This window comes from Rhodnius prolixus, unplaced genomic scaffold (assembly GCF_049639745.1).
Source record: "Rhodnius prolixus isolate KJV_2025 unplaced genomic scaffold, Rpr scaffold_31, whole genome shotgun sequence".
Lineage (NCBI taxonomy): Eukaryota > Metazoa > Arthropoda > Insecta > Hemiptera > Reduviidae > Rhodnius > Rhodnius prolixus.
The window spans coordinates 867,393-880,952 of record NW_027411586.1 but is presented as its reverse complement, the minus strand read 5'-3'; the positions used below and the strand labels follow the sequence as shown (position 1 = coordinate 880,952).

The following is a 13,560-nucleotide window of genomic DNA, read 5'->3' as shown; positions in this document are numbered from 1 at the left end:
TGTTTCTGCTTCCTTGCTATGCCAACTTTATGGACAACATTGTATACTCTTTGCTTCTTTCTTTTTTGTTCTGAATGAGCTGTGTCATATTCTCTCTGTTTCTTCTGTATCCCCTCTTTATGAGATAAATCGTACTCTCTTTGTTTTTTCTGTATCTCCTCTTTATGAGATAAATTATACTCTCTCTGTTTTTTCTTTACTTTCTCTTTATGAGATAAATCGTACTCTCTCTGTTTTTTGTTTATTTCCTCTTTATGAGATAAATCGTACTCTCTGTTTTTTGTTTATTTACTCTTTATGAGATAAATCGAACTCTCTCTGTATTTGTTTATTTCCTCTCTATGAGATAAATCGTACTCTCTCTGTTTTTTGTTTATTTCCTCTCTATGAGATAAATCGTACTCTCTCTGTTTTTTGTTTATTTCCTCTCTATGAAATAAATCGTACTCTCTCTGTTTTTTGTTTATTTTCTCTCTATGAGATAAATCGTACCCTTTCTGTTTTCTCTTTTTTTCCACTTTATGAAATAAATCGTACTCTTTCTGTTTCTCTTGGATTTTTTCTTTATGTTCTAAATTGTACTCTTTCTGTTTCTCTTTAATGTGTTCTTTATGTTCTAAATTGTACTCTTTCTGTTTCTCTTGGATTTTTTCTTTATGTTCTAAATTGTACTCTTTCTGTTTCTCTTTAATGTGTTCTTTATGTTCTAAATTGTACTCTTTCTGTTTCTCTTGGATTTTTTCTTTATGTTCTATATTGTACTCTTTCTGTTTCTCTTGGATTTTTTCTTTTTGTCTAAAATTATATTGTTGCTGTTTTCTTACTATTCCCTCGCGATTTTTAACGTAGTACCGTTGTTGCTTAGTGGCGGCGGGAGTCACAGTAGTGTAGTTCTCGAGCTCAGCAGTGCTGTCAATTGTCTGTCTAATGCCCGTTACTAAATTTTTAATTATTTGCTTTCTTTTTCGATATTTAGAAGGCATTTTTGTAAAAATATAAACATAAGTTAATAATTAATATAGAAGATAAATACTTAACGTATATTTTTTCTTAGATTCTGAAAACAAAAACAAAAATTATTTTTTAACTTTGTAAAAAGAAGTGATTTTGGTTTGTTGCAATAGAACTTCAAAAAGTAATGTATCCGATTGGGAATATTTTAGTATAGAAAAAAAAAAAAAAATGGACCGCCAGAACAATAGTTGACCATAACTACAAACAGTAATGGAAAAAAAAAATTTTTAGTTATCCAAGCTGAATATGATTTATGGAATATATCAGATTTGCAACTTACACAAATAAAAAAAAAACCAAAAGGAAAATTAAAATTATGTAAATTAAAACTTAAAAAACCTAAACTCAAACGAGAATGAATTTTCAATGACCGAGAGTTAAAAAAAGACTGTGGAAGTATCTTCAATCTTGGAAGTTTAGGACTCACGTAATCGTATTTCACACAATATAATAAAGCACTTTGACAAAATGTTTCAAATAAAACCTATTTATTGAAGTATAAAACTAAGCTCTAGTAATCGTGAAAGTGAAAAACTACTTAGTAAAGTGGTTGACACTTTCGGTAACAAGTTTATTATCGACTTGAACTAATTTGGGCGATTGGAATATTTTCCCCACCAGAAGCAGGCAAAAAAAATGTTGCAAGTAGATCAAACAAAGGTGACACACTCCGAAAAACAGATAGAAATAAATAAATAAATTAGGGGATCCACATCTAAAAACTACATCAGGCAGGTAATTACTTTATTCTTTTGATCAAGCAACTAAAACAATCTAAGCAATATAATAATAACTTGTCGAAATAAGAAACTGAAATTTAACAATTAATCAGAACTAGGCTTAGTTTTTGACGAGACATCAGCAATTAAGGTGCACTCAATCTTACTAAAACAAGCACTAACGAACTCTGAATATTCAGCTACTTTTTGAAGTAAATTATATGAAACTAAGAAATAACAAAATATCTACTTACAAAATTAAGAAGAATGTATGAATATGAAGTCTTCAACAAAGTTGCTTAATAAATAAAAATATCGCAAAAATTGCTAGCACTTATTTCAACAATTGTTAAAAGACGTTTGATTTAGGTTAGGTTTTATCTTAACTTCTATTTTACAGTGTGTACAAACCATAAAGGAGAGGGGAATCACACTATTATAACCTTTATTAAGTAAAACCCTATTTTTTTGTTCACAACCTCAGACAAAATAATAAAGTATAGTAAAATATATTTTATTAAGTTAGGAATTAGTTGTAAATATATTATCAGTATAGACATATCGTTTTTCTTTTTAAAATTTTAGAAGTTTTCACAGTGGGGCGCGCTAGTTGATGTAGATAGCAGGTAACAATGTTTAGATACGCAGAAGGTTACAATGCAAAATAAATAATACGGTGTGTCTGCGTGCTTTTTCAAACACAGGTTTTAATATTTATAATAATTAATAAAGATTTTTGAACAAACCTGTAATAATAAAGTCGTTGTATGTATATTTTTTAATTTTAAACATTCTTTTGTTGTCCATTCATGAAAATCAGATCACCCATCGATAATTTGGAACGATTGCAATACTTTCCCTTAGTAGAGTAACAGCAAGATGGCACTCGCAAATTTTATCAAATTCGGGCCAAGGTTTACCGAGTTAATAATGATAATTTTAGAGTGGCTTAACTTAGGTGAGGCAAACTCCCCTCCTTGACTATCTTCTTATCATTTTCCAAAATATTCTAAACCATTAAAAGTCTATTCTGTAAAGTTTTTAGTCTGGTTTACAGGTTTTGTCAACATTTGGGATAAGCAATAGTTTTATGCACTGTACTTTAATACTTTATATTATTATTATACCAAGTTAGTGGAAGGTATCTCAAATCAAATTAGTATCAAATTAGTGAGTAGAAGATAAAGACTAAAGAAAAGTTAGGGAGGAATGTTGCCAAGTTGTTATGAAGAAAATGCAGACTGGGAAAAGTTATGGGGGATTAGTGAACAACTAGCCGGAAAGTGTAGAATGAAAATAAAAAAATGTTATAGGTTATGTGGGAATGGTAACAAATTGGTGGTAAGAAAGTGGATATTGAGAGAAATGTTATGGGATGAAATGATGAATGATTTCACATCCCATGAAGAGGTACAATAGAAAGAAAATTGTAATTACATTACCTTCTAGTAAGAGCGGTGAGATAAATTGTGATTACATTGCTTCCTCTGAGGGATTTAAGAGAAGTACAGCTCTGATCGCAATAACCTCTTCCAAAGAGGGGAAAGAAAAGTTATCTACAATTAAAGTTCTTCATCCTAAAATTTAAACTGCAATAACGGCATGATTGCAATACATCCCCTTTGTAGGTGTGAGATCAGAAGGCACTTAAGTGACACGCACTCTAAATTCTTCTTCTTGCGAAATTTAATCAAAAACGGGTGAAAATTCACAGTGTTATTAAAATGATTAATAATAATATATTAGTTTGAGGCAGTATTATTTACGTAAGAAAACTTCCCTCAGAAAGTATATAATGTGTCGAGACCCTCAAAAGTCATTTCTACATTAATTCTCATTCTAATGGCGCTCTATTCATGAAAATCAATTCACGCGTTGATGATTTGTAACGTTTGCAATACTTCCCTTTAGTAGATGTTAGAGCGTGATGGCACTTTAATGTCACGTAGGAAAGCTTCAACTACCCCTAAATGCTAAATTTTCTCAAAATCTATCAAATCTAGGTTGTTGCAAAAAAATAACGGTTATAAAGGAGGATTTGCTCTATATTATAAAGAAAATTTAGGAATTTTATCTTTTATAGAAAAAGAGAAAAAAATTGTCAAAGTTGGGTGTTTTTCAACGTTACGCTTTTTCGTGCAGTTTTTGATGATCAACCCTTATACAACTGTCCTACCGGACAGTTTTAATTTAATTTAGTCCCCCTAATTTTACTTATAGTAAAATACTGGAATAATTAGCTGTCCTAAATATATGCATATCTTATTTACTTTATATTACATATATACAACATTGTGGGAAGAACACCTAGATGGAGAATGTAATTGAAGAAAACTATATTATTTGCGATAAAGCCAGATAATTATTACCTATTATTATAAACGTTTGACTACTACATAAAATAACAATTACTTTAATCGAAGAATGAACTTAAACCGACGATTTTTATTTAAAAATAAAAATAAATAAATAAAATAAACAAAATCATTGATGTAAGTTGGTGTAAGCATTTTTTAAACAAGGTTTTGAATTTTTTAGCCTCATATTTTTATTTTATTTTTTATAACGTTTTTCTTTTTAACCTTTAATTAATAGTTTGATTATTATAAATAACTAGATATTACAGTCAATCTACAGTGCTACTTGAACATACATTTTGTAGACGAAAATGGCCAGCATGAGGGTCTGTGATGTCTAATAAATTCTAAAAAATAACTTATTAATGAAAATTAATGCAGTAGAATTACTTAAATATTAATGAAGTATTAATGAAATGTTGGGTACTCGCTGATTTGTGTACCTTTTGGCGTTTAATCAACCCTTATACTTAACATTTTAAACTGTAAGTTTTTGTTAAGGAGATATCGTAATAGTAATTTGTGAATGTTTGTTCGAGTAAAAACTCTCTCTGCCTCATTTATAGTTGGCAATATTTATTGGCCCCTAGTGCTGATACCGATAAATGTCTGCGAGTTTTAGAAAATGTAAATTTTGGTTTAAAAAGCGGGGGAAATTCGGATTATGTCATAGTGGGAGGTGATTGGAATGCCAGAGTGGGGAATTTAAATCAATTATCGGAAGATATATTCGAGGGCAGCTGTTTGTCAGGGCAGAGAGATTCACTGGATGAAGTCTGTAATGTTAGAGGGCGGAAACTTGTTACCTTTATGGAGGATAGTGGTTATTTTATATTAAATGGTAGATCTATTAGTGATACGCCGGCTAAGTAGACAGATTTTACTCCAAGAGGCACTAGTATTGTAGATACAGTGTGGATCTCTCCTGCAGTTAGATTTGGTCGCTGATTTCGAAGTTGTGCCACTCCCGGAATTAACTAGTCACCTTTCCGTGGCATTGTATTTGTCAAATTGCCATAGTGATACTCTTAATGTAAATAGCACTAAAACTAATCTTTTTATTGATAAAGAAATTTCTGATTTTAATTTAATCAAAGTTCAGAACTATTTATGTTCACTATTGTTAACTAATAATATTTATTTTAATTCTACTGATGTTAATTATCTTTATGAAAATTTATTGAGCTGTTTCGAAGGTTGCGCTTATGCTTCTGGTTTGATAGTAAAAAAGAGAATACCTATAGGGAATCTTAAAGTAAAAAATAAGGTTTGGTTTGATAAGAAATGCCAAAATGCAAAAAGGGAAGTTAGATTTACATATAGAAATTTAGTAAAACAGAATTTTGCTGATGCTGAATATTCTAATTTTTTAAAGGTTAAGAAAAATTATAAATCTATAGTTAAATTCAGTAAAAAAATATATTATACAGAATGTTTGGATACTCTTAGTAATGTGCAAAATACAAAAGATTTTTGGTTGGCGATTAATAAATTTAGGCGCAAAAACCCACTGAATGATTTTATTTCTACAAATGACTTTGTGATATTATTCTAAATTTTATGGCACTCGAAGTATTTACAGTCTTCCATTTGATGTACGGGTCTCAGCACTAGATGGCGATATTTCTTTAGAGGAATTACAGGCAGCTCTAAATTGTTGTAAATCAGGAAAAGCTCCTGGCACTGGCGGTTTAAGTTATGAATTTTTTAAAATAATGCCAGCCGATTGGGAGCATTATCTGCTTAATCTTTATAATTCTGTATTAAGTTGTGAAAAGGTCCCGGATAAATAGGCTGAAATTTTTGTCTTCCATCTTTTTAAAAAAGGTGATCCGAGGGACCCAGGTAACTACCAGAGTATTGCCCTAATTAACACCGTTTTAAAGATATTCACCTCAATATTATCTACACGAATCATGGTTTGGGCAAACAATAGTAAAGTTATACCGGAAGAACAAAATGGTTTCCGTCCTGGTAGGGGCTTTATAGATAATATCTTTTTTTTGTCTTCAGCTATTGAAGACGAATGCGAATGAAAAAGAGGACAGTTTATGTGGCATTTATCGATTTTCAGCGGGCTTTTGATAGTTTGGTTTATGATAAGCTATGGCCCAAATTGCATGAAATTGGTTTGAGTAGTCGGGTATTGAACATATTAATAGATTTATATAATAAGGCAACAATAGTTTTAAAAGACCACTCAGGAAAATACAGGGTAGACGTCACACAGGGTGTACTTCAGGGAGACTCCTTGTCACCCTTGCTTTTCTCTTTATATATTAGTGACCTAATTCTCTTTTTACAGAATAGCGGCTGCCAAGGCATACAAGTTAAAAATGATAAAGATATTTCGGCTTTACTATACGCTGACGATTTGGCTCTTATTGATTATAGTTGGTCTGGGATTAATAGTAAATTAAAGTTTTTATCAAAATATTGTTCTAATAATGCCCTTACGGTTAATATTTCTAAAACTAAAATTGTACCATTTAGAAGAGGCAGTAGAATTAAGGAATCACTAGCTTTTTATTATAATAATGAAAAAATTGAAATTTGCAATAGATTCAATTATCTAGGTGTTACTTTCATCTTCAGGTGTTTTTTCGGTGGCAGTAGAAAAGTTTATTAAAAAGTCAAAGATCACTTCAGCCAAAGCTAGAGATATATAAATTAAATCCAAATCGGACGCTTGGGAAACAAAATTTGAACTCTTTAGATCACTAATTAGCTCGAACTTACTCTATTCATCTGAGATTCGGGCACCATTATTAAAACTGTCCGGTAGGACAGTTGTATAAGGGTTGATCATCAAAAACTGCACGAAAAAGCGTAACGTTGAAAAACACCCAACCTTGACAATTTTTTTCTCTTAATCTATAAAAGATAAAATGCCCAAATTTTCTTTATAATGTAGGGCAAATCCTCCTTTATAACTGTAATTTTTTTGCAACAACCTAGATCTGATAGATTTTGAGAAAAAAGTTGCCAAAAATGTGCAAAAACGGCAATTTCAAAAATTGTTCTTCTTCTTGTTCTTCTTGTTGTTGTTACCTTTTTTGTAAACAACGTAGCGCCCAAACGCGTGAACCGATTTTCATGAATGAGGTATCATTCGAGTCGAAATGTTATGTAGATGTGCCTTTTGAGGGTATCGACGCTGTACATGGAAAGGGAGAGGAGTTAGCCCCCTTTATGTAAGGCCCCCTCCAAAATTATTATCATTAATTACTCTGTAAATCTTAGCCCGATTTTGATAAAATTTGGAAGGATGACAGGGTTAGGGCTCCCCTACGTAACATTAAAGCGACGATCTGCTCTTAAACTTGTTAAGGGGAAGGATAGCAATCGTTTCAAATTATCGAATCGTGAACCGATTTTCATGAATGAAGTGTCATTCGAATCGAAATTTTGTACAGATTTGCACTTTTAAAGTCTCGACGCTGTGTCTCATATGGAGAGGAGTTTGCCCAACCCAAGTAAGGCCCTTTCTAAAACTATTATTACCAATATTTCTATAACGCTTAGTCCGATTGTGATAAAATTCAGCTCGAATAAGTGGTTAAAGCTCCTCTACGTGGCTGTGAAGTGCCATCATGCTCTTACACCTACTAAGAGAAAGTACTGCAATCGTTAAAATTATCAAAAAAATTGTTATTGAGGATGGTTTGGGGGACCGCAACTATAATCATTCTTTAAAAAGATCTCTCCAGTGGTAGTAACTCCGACTTAACACCTTTTCAGGTTATAATGATAAAATTAAAATTTATTATTCCCAATTTTAAAAAAATCCGTAAAGCAGATATGTAACTTTGCAAAACATACAAAAGGAAAATCTATCCAAAAGGTACAAAAATCTCTTTAACAAAAACTTACAGTTTAAAAAGTTAAGTATAAGGGTTGATTAAACGCCATAAGGTACACAAATCAGCAAGTACCCAACATTTCATTAATACTTCATTGATATTATTTTAAGTAATTTTACTACATTAATTTTCATTAATATTTTTTTGAATTTATTAGATGTTTCACAGACCCTTATGCTGGCCAGTTCATTCATTTTCTTTTTCTTTTCTTTTATGATTTAAGTGGCGTCAACATCTAAGGTTATTGGCGCCCGGAGCTTTTTTCAGTGCACTGCCGGCCTCCGGACAGTTTTCTCTCGTTACAGACAACACTGTCCATCACCCGGACAGTGAGCTATAAGAAGCTCTTAGAAAGAGAAAATCTAAGGGTCTGCAGCTGGATTCGAACCCGGAACGTGGGAATTCAATACGCTAACCGCATAGCTAATCCCTTCCCTTTGTTCATTCATAATATTTTATTTTTTGGTTATAATTATGATAAAATGTATATTATATCTTCATAATTAAATAGGTACTTTATTTTAGCTTTATTCCAAATTATTCTTCTGATTTATCTTTTTTATGCTCTTTATTCTGAGTAGTCACATGTATGTACGAGTATGTACATGCACGTTAAAGTAGAAAAAGACTAAGGGAGAGTCGGCTACTATTTAAATTTGAATCCCGGATTTAAAACAATATTTCAGTCTAGAATTCGTCTTTCTGAAGTATTTGTGAGCACAAATAACGCGTAGGTAATTTCAAGTAAATTATTCAACAATAATTATTCATTTCTCAATTGTAATTTAAAGTAGTCCCTCTAATTTTACTTATAGTAAAATACTGGAATAATTATGTTAGCAAATATGCATATCTTATTTATCTTATATTCCAAATATATAATACTGTGGGAAGAATACCTAGATTGAGAATGTAATTTAAGAAAACTATATTATTTTCTATAAAGCCAGATTAATTATTACCTATTATTATAAACTTTTGACTACTACATAAAGTAACAGTTACTTTAATCGAAGAATGAACTTAAACAGACGATTTTTATTTAAAAATAAAAATAAATAAATGAAATCATTGATGAATGTTGGTGTAAGCATTTTTTTAAAAAAGGTTTTGAATTTTCTAGCCTCATATTTTTTTTTAATTTTTTTTAATAAAGTTTTTCTTTTTAACCTGTAATTAATAGTTTTTTGATTAGATATTACAGTCAATCTAAGTTAAATGGTGTTCTACTTGAACAAATATTTTATAGATTAAAATGGCCAGCATAAGGGTCTGTGAAACATCTAATAAATTCAAAAAAATATTAATGAAAATTAATGTAGTAAAATTACTTAAAATAATATCAATGAAGTATTAATGAAATGTTGGGTACTTGCTGATTTGTGTACCTTATGGCGTTTAATCAACCCTTATACTTAACTTTTTAAACTGTAAGTTTTTGTTAAAGTACTGTAATAGAATTGATATAATAAGTACGCAATTTTTTAAAACAGTTTTCAATTGGCCCCGTAATACTGCCAACTATTTGGTTCGTTTAGAAACAGATGTTGATCACCTTGAAAATTTGGTTATTAAGAGAATGTGTAATTGGTATGTAAGTGAAAAAGATGGAAGATGATAGACTGCCTAGAATGTGTTTGCAAAACTTGGTTGAATTGGATTCTGCGCCTACAAATAAAATACAATATAAATTGTTTTCCAATTTAAATTAAAACTAATACCAATTGGAGCTGAAAACATTCTTCACATGACCAATGTGGATATAATTGAAAAAGAAATTTCTAACATCTCAGAGAATATTAAAAATAATAATATTTCAATAGATGTCAACTCTGTATTCATTTCAAACAGTAATCCGTTATATTATTTATTTATTACTTGCTTATAAATACAATTTGTAGCAAGGGGTTTGACCTAAACATATATTTACAATAGAACTTTAATCACAAAATAAAATACCTATTCTGTAAACAAATAAACTGAGATCACAAAATGAAGTAAATAAACAAAAGTTGATTAACGTGTTTTTTCCATCATGAATTCTTCTTAATAACAAATTTGCTGGTATTATAGATAGATAGATAGATAGATAGATAAAGTCTTTTATTTAAATATGTACATAAATTTCAAAATTAACAGATCAACTTATTCAATAATTATCAAATAAAGGACATACGCTTGGTACAAAACCATCAGCGGGGGTGCTAGCTAGCAAATACAAAATAAATGTTCTTTAATAATATACAATTCCCAATAAAGGACAAATAATAAATAAATAATATATAAATATACATAATATATCAATAATAAATCATATATATAAATAAATATTCTTAACTAAATAAGTATGGAAAACATTGTATACGAGTAAATAATATGTATTTTAGTAAATCAATAATAAACTAAAAGAAATACTTTTTATATTAAATAAAATAAATTCTTTATTTTACACTAATCGATTAATTATGTATCTTTTCATATCGTAAGATCCAAGCACGCTTGGTGTAATTCAATAAAGAAATCAAATCACCATTTAGATACTGTATTAATTCTTGTTGGGACAATATAATCTTATTTAAAAACTTCAATCGGAGATCTCTATAAGCAGGGCAAATACAAATGAAGTGAATGATATTTTCTATTTCTTCCCTACTGCATAACGAACAGACTTGTGATTCATTGTATCTTTTATAATTTAGATTCAATAGTTCTCCTCTTATTTTAATTATCCAACTAATATTGTCAGTTGTATATTTATCGCAGAAATAGAATGATTCATCACCGAAACTGAAATTTAGATATTTATAAATTATACTAAACTGAGAATTTTGTGCTCTAATTATGCATGCTTCTATATGATTTCTGTGAATTTGTTCTCTTAATAAATTTAACTCCTTTTTACAATCATCTACATTATCAAAATTGATTTTTATTATTGAGCCATTTTCAGAATTTACATTACAAAGATCCTTATACCAATAAATTTGTCTTTTAATTGTCTCTAATGCTACTATCTTAGGGTACCTGCTGGTATTATATATATTGTAAAGTTTTTCCCAAAAAAAAAACTTTACTTACACAACTAGTGCCTGCCACTAGTTATTTTATTAATATGTGGGTTTGATTAAATAATAAAACTCGCTAAAGTTGTAAGTAATAACCTGATTTATTAACACGTTAACATTACTCACATTAACATTTACAAGCAACTAACGCTATTCATTACAGTCACCATTTACAACAGTCACAACAGTTTACTGTTACTCACTTCGTAACGCCACAAAACTGTTCCACGACTGACCCCTGGTCCACACTGCACCGAATTGCGCTAGACTCAACCGCACTAGCAAAGCTCTACTCACGAACTGACTACTTGCCCAACTAGCTACCACTGAAGCACTCCGCAACACTGACTCTCCAAGACTATCACTTCCAAAGTGTCTCCCAAAACTGTCTCTCAAAGACTCACTCAAAACCAACTGATTAAAACTATAAACTCTAATAACTCCTTAAAACTTGCTTAAAAACTGCTTAAAAACTTAATTAAAACTTAATTGAAAACTGACTTCTCCAGCTGTGTCTGCCTCCTTTTTAACTGCGTGCCTCCCTCCAACTGGGACTGCCCTCCTCCAACTCTCTGAGCATAAGTTTCCACGCCCTCCTGATGTTCATTGGCTGGAGAAAACATACTGCCACCACCTCAGCTGTGAGCCGCCTCCTCCCATTCTCTGTCTCTCTCCAACTCCGGCTGTCTCACTCTCACCTGTCAATCACTGGCTGGGAAACACATATGCCACCACCCCAACTGAGGCCTTTCTCTTAGCTGGCTTTTACACAGGTCACTAACTCCTTGAACAATCTAGCCCCTTTCCTTTCTAGTTCATGTATAGACCGGCCCTTTTGTCTTCACAGTGGTGGCCTGTTACCGACTTTGGTCGCTTAACCCCTAGAACAATCTAGGCCTTTCTTCTTTGCCACAAGTAGATACCGCCCCTTTTGTTTATGCAGTGGCGGCCTGTTACTGACTTTGGTCGTTCAACCTCTAGAACAATCTAGGCCTTTCTTCTCCGCCCAGGTCAACTTCGTTACAATATATATATATATTAAAAAGGATAAATGCACACAAACTGAGTTAAAAGAAAAATACTGGAATCATAAAAATAGAATTAAAGAAAAATAAAAAAAAAATAAAAATTAAATAAAAATATGAGAGTATAATAGAAATACCTAAATATCAGATTCTTAATTACTCAAAATAAAACTTCTTATTTTTAACGCTTTAGTTGCATAAATATCAAATTCTTAATTATTCAGAATAAAACTTCTTATTTTTAACGCTTTAGATACATAAATGTAAACATATTTCACTTGGTGCTGACTATCAAAAGATAACAGATTTTCCATAACTGTTTTAGATGGAGGCACATTAATATATTCTAATATGAACTTATAACCTTAAAACATCGAAAATTGGACAAGTTATTAAAAAGTGCATAATATTGTCCTTGTCCTCTGTTGGATCCTCGCAAGGAGGTGCGGCCCCCCTTGTGGGAAATTTAGGTTGATGCAGTGGAGGGTTGGCTGCATTGGAGGTCTGGAAGGAGAAAGGGACTGCTCAGGCAGTTGTCCTTGACTTCACAAGGAAGTGAGAAGTGTCGTTCTCGTCAAGTGTAATTCTTTGTCTATATAGCGTCATTGCGCCAAGTTTGTTGTGTTTTTTACAAACTGTCAATGTGCTCTTGGTTTAACCAGCGTAGTCTGCCTGGAGTTAATCTATTAATACAAGTATCAGTGGAGAATAACTCCCTTTCTGACATTATTGTCATTTATGTTGTCTTGGCATATAATTGCCCCCTCAATTGTAAAGGCCTTAATTCTGTAAGTGAAAACATTGTACGTACCTATTTGTACTCCCATGTGGAGAGATTTCCCTTGTCGCCAGGCAAGAAAATTGTAAAGTTGTTCGCATTAACATTCCCTCCGTCAGGAAGGATAAACTGTGTAGTTGTCAATTGCATGTTGTCTAGCCAATTGGTGTTGTATCATCAATAAATACTTGTTATTTTTTGTAAGGCTTTGGCGTCCACCACATTTTATTTCCCCTCCTTTCAATACAACATAATTAGACTAAACTGCTCTCCCACATTTCGTCCTCGCCTTGGACATTTCATTTAGCCCTCTTTGAATATTTTTCATCCTCCTTGCATAGGGGGCAAGGCGCCTCTGAGTTAATCTTATATACTTTCCCATCAACAAATAGTTGGGGCTTTTTCTGGGAAAACAGTCTAAGTTGGCAGGCAACCCGGGTCACATTTATGTTACATTTAAAATGAATATATTGTTCACTTGAACCAAAACTGCTGATGTTTCTAAAAATGGAATTAAATTTCGAATTTATCGCAATGTCAACGTCCTTACAGATGAGGTGATTATTGAAACTTGTTATAATGCCAGGTACTCTGCTAGAAATGAAATCTATATCTTGTTGGTCAAATATATTTTCGGCACCAATAATAATAAAACTTTTACGCGCGTTTGTGACCCAGTTTAATGGAATGCTCCCATTGTCAATATTTGCTAAAAGCGCTTCATAGCAGATACGAGGAA

At 31.5% G+C, this 13,560-nt stretch overlaps 1 long non-coding RNA gene across 1 annotated transcript; it reads right to left on the bottom strand.

Moving 5' to 3' along the window:
* Positions 1-323: 323 nt before the first annotated feature.
* On the bottom strand, positions 324-2,114 carry LOC141448435 (uncharacterized). The gene is made up of 2 exons (XR_012455000.1): positions 1,988-2,114; positions 324-1,057 (listed from the first exon to the last, which is right to left on the bottom strand). It is a non-coding gene; the product is annotated as an uncharacterized lncRNA (long non-coding RNA).
* Positions 2,115-13,560: the final 11,446 nt, after the last annotated feature.